The 7982-nt window shown below is 36.9% G+C and overlaps 1 non-coding gene across 1 annotated transcript; it reads right to left on the bottom strand.

Moving 5' to 3' along the window:
- Positions 1–6863: 6863 nt before the first annotated feature.
- Positions 6864–6970, bottom strand: LOC127740206 (small nucleolar RNA R71). Its single transcript, XR_008000887.1, has one exon. It is a non-coding gene; the product is annotated as a small nucleolar RNA R71 (small nucleolar RNA).
- Positions 6971–7982: the final 1012 nt, after the last annotated feature.

Raw genomic sequence — 7982 nt, 5'->3', positions numbered from 1 at the left:
AATTGGGAAAATAAGTAAAGGGAATATTAAATCTGGAATTCAGAAGAAAATTGTAAGTTGGAATAATAATAAATCCTAAATCCTTTAAGAGGAATCCTAATCCTAATCCTAAGAGAGAGGAGAGAACCTCTCTCTCTAAAAACTACATCTAAAACTATGAAAAGTGAATTATGAATAGCATGATCTGAAGTATGCAATCCCTCTACTTTATAGCCTCTAATATGAGTTTTCTGGGCCGAAAACTGGGTCGAAAACAGCCCAGAAATCGCTGGAGAAGAAATCTGCCACGCTGGTTTTTCGTCATTGCGACGCGACCGCATGTAGCACGCGGTCGCGTCATCTAGCGTCAGGGCTACTATAGCATATTATATATCAAATCAAAGCCCTGGACGTTAGCTTTCCAACGCAACTGGAACCGCGTCATTTGGACCTCTGTAGCAAAAGTTATAACCGTTTGAGTGCGAAGAGGTAGCTTTGCAGTTCCTTCAACTTCTTGTATTCCTTCCACTTTACATGCTTCCTTTCCATCCTCTAAACCATTCCTGCCCTGTAATCCCTGAAATCACTTAACACACATATCAAGGCATCTAATGGTAGTAAGAGAGGATTAAACATAGGGAACTTAAGGCCAAAGAAGTATGTTTTCAATCAAAGCACATAATTAGGAAGGCAAATGTAAAACCATGCAAATAGTATGAATAAGTGGGTAAAGAGTTGATAAAATCCACTCAATTAAGCACAAGATAAACCATGAAATAGTGGTTTATCACTCTTCAAGGTCCTTTCAGGTTCAGGATCAGCTTCAACAAGAATGCCTTTTTCCTTGTTCTTGCTCATATGAGAGAGAAGAAAACAAAGAAAGTATGGAATCCTCTATGTCACAGTATAGAGATTCCTTTATGTGAGTAGAAGAAGAAAAGAATAAAAGAAGGGGGAGGAAAATTCGAACACAAAGGAGAAAAGGGGGTTCGAATTTTTAGATGAAGAGAAGTGTTAGTAAAAGAATAAATAAATAGAAGGAGATGAGAGAGAGGAGTTTTCGAAAATTATTTTTGAAAAATGGTTAGTGATTTTCGAAAATTAGAGATAGAAAAGTAGTTAGGTGGTTTTGAAAAAGATAAGAAACAAACAAAAAGTCAATTAGTTAGTTGGAAAAGATTTGAAAATCAATTTTGAAAAGATAATAAGTTAGAAAAAGGATTTTTGAAATCAAATTTTTGAAAAAGATATGATTTGAAAATGATATGTTTGAAAAGATATGATTGAAATTTATTTTGAAAAAGATTTGAAGAGGAAGTTAAAGAGATTTGATTTTTAAAATTAAAATTGATTACTTGACTAACAAGAAACTAAAAGATATGATTCTAGAATTTAAAGATTGAACCTTTCTTAACAAGAAAGTAACAAACTTCAAATTTTTTAATTAATCACATTAGTTGTTAGTAATGTTTTCGAAATTTTGAAATGAAATTAAGAAAAAGATTTTGAAATCAATTTTTAAAATTTTTGAAAATAATAAAAGAAAGAAAAAGATTTTGAAAAGATAGGATTTTTGAAATTGAAATCTTGACTTGACTAACAAGAAATAACTTATTTTAAAATTTTTAGACTAAGTCAACCCAAAGATTTCGAAATTTATGAGAGAAATAAGGAAAAGATATTTTTTTTGAATTTTTAATAAGGAGAGAGAAAAACACAAAGATGACCCAATGATGCATGCAAGAACACTTTGAAGATCATGATGAACATCAAGAACTTATTTTTGAAAAATTTTCAAGAAAAGAAAATATGCAAGACACCAAACTTAGAAATTTTTAATGCTTAGACACTAACAAACGAAAAATGCATATGAAAAACAACAAAAGACACAAAACAAGAAAATATGAAGATCAATCAAAGAAAATCTTCAAGAACAACTTGAAGATCATGAAAAACACATGCATGAGTTTTCGAAAATATTTTAGAAAAATTAAAACATGCAAGACACCAAACTTAAAAATTGACACTAGACTCAAACAAGAAACACAATATTTTTTATTTTTATGATTTTATTTTATTTTATTTTATTTTTTTGGATTTTTTGAAAATAAATTTTGAAAAACAAGAAAGAAAAAAAATTTGAAAGATTTTTGAAAACTTTTTAAAAATAAAATAAAGGTTGAAACAAGACGAAAATTACTTAATCTGAGCAACAAGATGAACCGTCAGTTGTCCAAACTCAAATAATCCCCGGCAACGGCACCAAAAACTTGGTGCATGAAATTGTGATCTCTAACAATGGCGCTCAACTTGGTATGCGCGTTTATAATCTCAGCACTTTCTTCACAACTTCGCACAACTAACCAGCAAGTGCACTGGGTCGTCCAAGTAATAAACCTTACGTGAGTAAGGGTCGATCCCACAGAGATTGTCGGTATGAAGTAAGCTATGGTCATCTTGTAAATCTCAGTCAGGCAGATTCTAGTGGTTATAATGGTTTTTGAATATAAAGATAAATAAAGCATAAAATAAAGATAGAGATATTTATGTAATTCAATGGTGGGAATTTCAGATAAGCGCATGAAGATACTGTGTTCCTTCTGAATCTCTGCTTTCCTACTGCTTTCATCCAATCATTCTTACTCCTTTCCATGGCAAGCTGTATATTGGGGATCACCATTGTCAATGGCTACCGTCCGTCCTCTCAGTGAAAATGGTCCAGGTGCGCTGTCACCGCACGGCTAATCATCTGTCAGTTTTCGATCATGCAAGAATAGGATTTACTATCCTTTTGCATCTGTCACCACGCCCTACAGTTGCGAGTTTGAAACTCGTCACAGTCATTCAATCCTTGAATCCTACTTGGAATACCACAGACAAGGTTTAGACTTTTCGCATTCTAAAGAATGCTGCCAATGGATTCTAGCTTATACCACGAAGATTCTAATTAAGGAATCCAAGAGATATTCATTCAAGCTTATTTGCCTGTAGAACGAAAGTGGTTGTCAGGCACACGTTCATAAGTGAGAATGGTGATGAGCGTCACATAATCATCACATTCATCAAGTTCTTGAGTGCGAATGGATATCTTAGAATAAGAATAAGCGTGAATTGAATAGAAGAACAATAGTACTTTGCATTAATACTCGAGGAACAGCAGAGCTCCATACCCTTAATCTATGGTGTGCAGAAACTCCACCGTTGAAAATACATAAGAACAAGGTCTAGGCATGGCTGAATGGCCAGCCCCCCTAAATGGCATATGAATTCGAAAATAGGAAAAAAGACCCCTAGTACAATAGTAAAAAGTTCTATTTATACTAAACTAGTTACTAGGGTTTACAGAAATAAGTCTAAGTGCAGAAATTCACTTCTGGGGTGCACTTTGGTGTGTGCTTAGGATGAGGTTGAGCTTTACACGTGCAGAGGCTTCTCTTGGGGTTAAACGTCAAGTTGTAACGTGTTTTTGGCGTTTAACTCTGGTTTGTGACGTGTTTCTGGCGTTTTACTCCAGAATGCAGCATGGAGCTGGCGTTGAACGCCAGTTTTCGTCGTGTAAACTCAAATAAAGTATAGACTATTATATATTGCTGGAAAGCCCTGAATGTCTACTTTCCAACGAAATTAAGAGCGCGTCATTTGAAGTTCTTTAGCTCCAGAAAATCCATTTTGAGTGCAGGGAGGTCAGAATCCAACAGCATCAGTTGTCCTTTGTCAGCCTCTGAATCAGATTTTTGCTCAGGTCCCTCAATTTCAGCCAGAAAATACCTGAAATTACAGAAAAATACACAAGCTCATAGTAAAGTCCAGAAATGTGAATTTTGCATAAAAACTAATAAAAATATACTAAAAAGTAGCTATATCCTACAAAAAACTACCTAAAAACAATGCCAAAAAGCGTATAAATTATCCGCTCATCAGGCTCAAAGCGGATGATGCCAGGGCATCTAGGCCAGTTTCACTGACCTTTTCTTTACTGTTTTAGGGTAGTTTCATGCATTTTCTTAGTGAATAAGGCAAGTTTTGGATGAAATTACACTTACACCTTGATTCAAGCAACTATTGTGAACTTTGCATGATTTCATGAGAATTTTGCTAGAATTGCATGATAAATTGATGATGCATAATTTCATGACTTTGGCTAGAGCTTTGATGCACTTTAATTGCTTGATTTCAGGGCAAAGGAAGCAAGGAAGAACCACGTTAGTATTCACGTTAACCTAGTTAACGTGAACACTATTGTGGAATGGTAAAAAACTCCAACGTTAAGAGAAAATGTGAACAACAATAACGTTTTCCTCCAACGTTAGTGGTAAAAGTGAACACCACTAACATTGGAGAACTTGGCAATGATCCACGTTAAGAGTCACGTTAATTTAGTTAACGTGATTTCTAACGTGGAAGAGGAAAACAAAAGCCAACATTAGTGACACTCACTTTTGTCACTAACGTTGGACCAACTAGCATTGCCTATGTTAACTTTCACGTTAAGACCATTAACGTGAAAGTTAACGTGGAGTTGAGATCAAAGAGCCAACGTTAGTAACACTCACTTTTGTCACTAACGTTGAAGATGGCATCACTACTACGTTAAGAGCCACGTTAGTGACAAAGGTGAGTGTCACTAACGCTTTCGAAGGTGAGACACACCCACGTTAAGAGTCACGTTAGCTACACTAACGTGAACTCTAACGTAGCAACAAAAGGCACCAAGCAATATTAATGGGAAAAGTGATTCCCAATAATGTTCGCGAAGGGGTATAAGCCAACGTTATTGGGAAAAGTGAGTCCCAATAACGTTGACCAAAAATTGAGAAGGCAACGTTAGTGGTCACGTTAATTCCACTAACGTTGGAGTTAACGTGGGTACATAAGGGTGGAACGTTAGTGGAAAAAGTGAATGCCACTAACGTTCTCGAACCCACAATGGCACTCAACGTTAATCTCACTAAATACCCAGCCTAATTCATATTTCTCTGTAAGCTGGGCCCACTAAAGATGAGAACTGATTCAACTCAAGATCCAGAGCCCACATCTAAGACTTGAAGAACTCATTAGAAGATCAAGAGGAGTAGTATATATAGGAGTAGTTTTGAACTATAGAGAAGCTGGGCACTTTTGGGAACTACTCTCTATATAGATTTACTTTTCTGCACTTTTAGCATGGATTCTTCTTTTCTGCCATTTTTCATTTCTAGAGCTATGAACAACTAAACCCCTTTTATTGGGTTAGGGAGCTCTGTTTTAATTTGATGGATCAATTATAGTTTTCATTCTTCTTCTTCTTTCTTTTCTCTTGATCTTACTAGAAAGCTTTCGATCTTAATTCAATTGGTTAGTTGTCTTGGAAAAGAAACTCTCCATAATTGGATCTCCTTTGAGCCTTGGAAAAGGAATAAGGAGATCATGCTAGAAATGCTTTCTCATGTTGGACCAAATTGGGGTTTGGGCGGATATAGTGACATGTAATCCTCCCAACACTTTGATTTGGAAATACATGTGGTATAATCAGTGACCACACTTCATCTCTTCCCATGAGCAATTAAGGAATTGGGCAATTGTTCAAGCTTAGAGAGATTGGATTGCCAAGGAATCCAATCACTTAAGATTGCCAAGGAGATCAATGAATGCATTGATTGAGGAAGAGATGAGAATGAACTTGATCCAGAGAATGCAATATCTCCTAAACCCAATGATTACCCCATTTCTGGTCTTACCCGTTCTCTTTACTTTTTGCCATTTATTTTCATGCTCATTACCCCAAATCCCCATTTAAGATTCTGCACTTTAATTTCTGTTATTTACTTTCCAGTTATTTAAATTTCTGCAAGTTCTCAATCTAATTTCTGTTTAGCTCAACTAGCATATTCTTCTAACTAAAGTTGCTTGACCAATCAATCCTTGTGGGCTTCGACCTCACTCTATTGTGAGTTTTACTTGACGACAATTCGGTATACTTGGCGAAGGAAAATTTGTTGAGAGACAAGTTTTCATGCATCAAGTTTATAGCACCGTTGCCGGGGATTGATTTTGAATCAACAATGATTAAGTTTGAAGATCACTAGATTGAGCATTTTTCTTTTTTTTTATTTGATTCAGTCAATTTCTTTTAGTTTGTTTTAATTTCTTCCTCACCCCCTTCACCCTCTTTATCTTTCGTTCTTTCTTTCTTTGATTACAATTCTGCTCACTAACCCACTAACTGTTTGATAATTTGCATCACTCACACTAACAATTACTTTAACAAGAATAGTTTCTTCATTTTATCTCCTGTTGTACAATCTGTCTGTTGTATGACAGGGAGAAGAGAAGGAGTTTCAACATCCTTCGATTCAGAACCTGAAAGGACCCTTTGGAGACTAAGAAGGGAAGCAAGAGGGAAAAGAATTATTGGTGCTGAGGAAGAAGAGGAAGAATACTCTGAACCCAATATGGAAGAAAATTTGGAGAACAATCATGAAGAAGAAACTCACAACCATGCTAGAGAAGACCATGCAAACCGTGCTGGGCAAGAAAGGAGAGTTCTAGGCTCCTATATCAATCCTAATCCGGGAAACTGTGGAAGTAGCATTCAGAAGCCCACCATACATGCCAACAATTTCGAACTAAAATCCCAGCTCATCACTCTTGTTCAGAACAATTGTTCATTTGGAGGAAGTGCTCAAGAAGACCCTAATCAACATCTAACCACCTTTCTAAGGATTTGTGACACTGTAAAGTCCAATGGAGTCCATCCAAATGTTTATAGGTTGCTCTTGTTCCCTTTTTCACTCAGGGACAAGGCATCCAAATGGCTTGAATCCTTCCCAAAGGAGAGCTTAACAAATTGGAAAGATGTGGTGAACAAGTTTTTGGCAAGATTTTATCCTCCTCAAAGGATCAACAGGCTCAGAGCTGAGGTGAAAACTTTCAGGCAACAAGATGGTGAGACTCTTTATGAAGCATGGGAGAGGTTCAAAGACCTAACAAGAAGATGCCCACCAGATATGTTCAATGAATGGGTTCAACTTCACATCATCTATGAAGGTCTGTCCTATGAGTCAAAGAAGGCCGTGGATCATTCATCAGGAGGCTTTCTAAACAAGAAGAAAACCATTGAAGAAGCCATAGATGCCATTGAAACAGTTGCTGAAAATGACTACTTCTATGCCTCCGAAAGAAGTAACACCAGAGGAGTAATGGAGCTGAACCACATGGATGCATTGTTAGCTCAAAATAAGATGATCACCAAGCAGCTAGCAGATCTTACCAAGAAGGTGGAGGAGGACCAAGTTGCAGCAGCCATCACCTTATCGTCATCTCAAGAAGGAGTAAACATAGGAGAAGAAGGTGACTGGGAGCAAAACAACTATGTTGGAAACTCACCTAGACAAGTCCATGATCCATACTCCAAAACTTACAACTCTGGATGGAGAAATCACCCCAACTTTGGATGGGGAAACCAACAAGACCAAGGGCAAGATCAGAGACGCCACAACCTCAACTCCAACAACAATGCAACTCATCAACACACCTCACAGAGATCTTACCAACATCCATCTAACCAATCTTATCAACCACCTAATCTCAACCCACCATCATTAACAGATGATAGGCTCTCAAAGATTGAGGCTCTACTTGAAAACTTATGCAGAGAAGTCCAAGACAACAAAGTGTTTAAGGAAGAAGTGCGAGCCAATATCAAGAACCAAGGAGAAAACATCAAGAGATTGGAGTCCCATGTAGGGTATCTATCTCAACAAATTCCCAAACCCACCGATGGATTCCCCAGTGATACAGAGAAGAATCTAAGAGGAGAAACAAAGAAAGTGAGATGGGAAAAATGCAAAATGATAACCACAAGTGATGAGGGGAGTATGAATGGAGTAGAACACCTCCAAAATAATCAAAAGGAAAGCCAAGAGGAAGGAAGCTATACAACTCAACCTACATCCAAGGAAGAGCTAAAGAAGAAGGAGGTATTGAACCCATATGCACCTTTTCCCCACAGGCTTAAAGGTGGT

The sequence above is a fragment of the Arachis duranensis genome, chromosome 6 (genome assembly GCF_000817695.3).
Source record: "Arachis duranensis cultivar V14167 chromosome 6, aradu.V14167.gnm2.J7QH, whole genome shotgun sequence".
In the NCBI taxonomy this organism is placed as follows: domain Eukaryota; kingdom Viridiplantae; phylum Streptophyta; class Magnoliopsida; order Fabales; family Fabaceae; genus Arachis; species Arachis duranensis.
The sequence above is the reverse complement of the archived record's forward strand: the minus strand, read 5'-3'. Positions and strand labels throughout refer to the sequence as shown.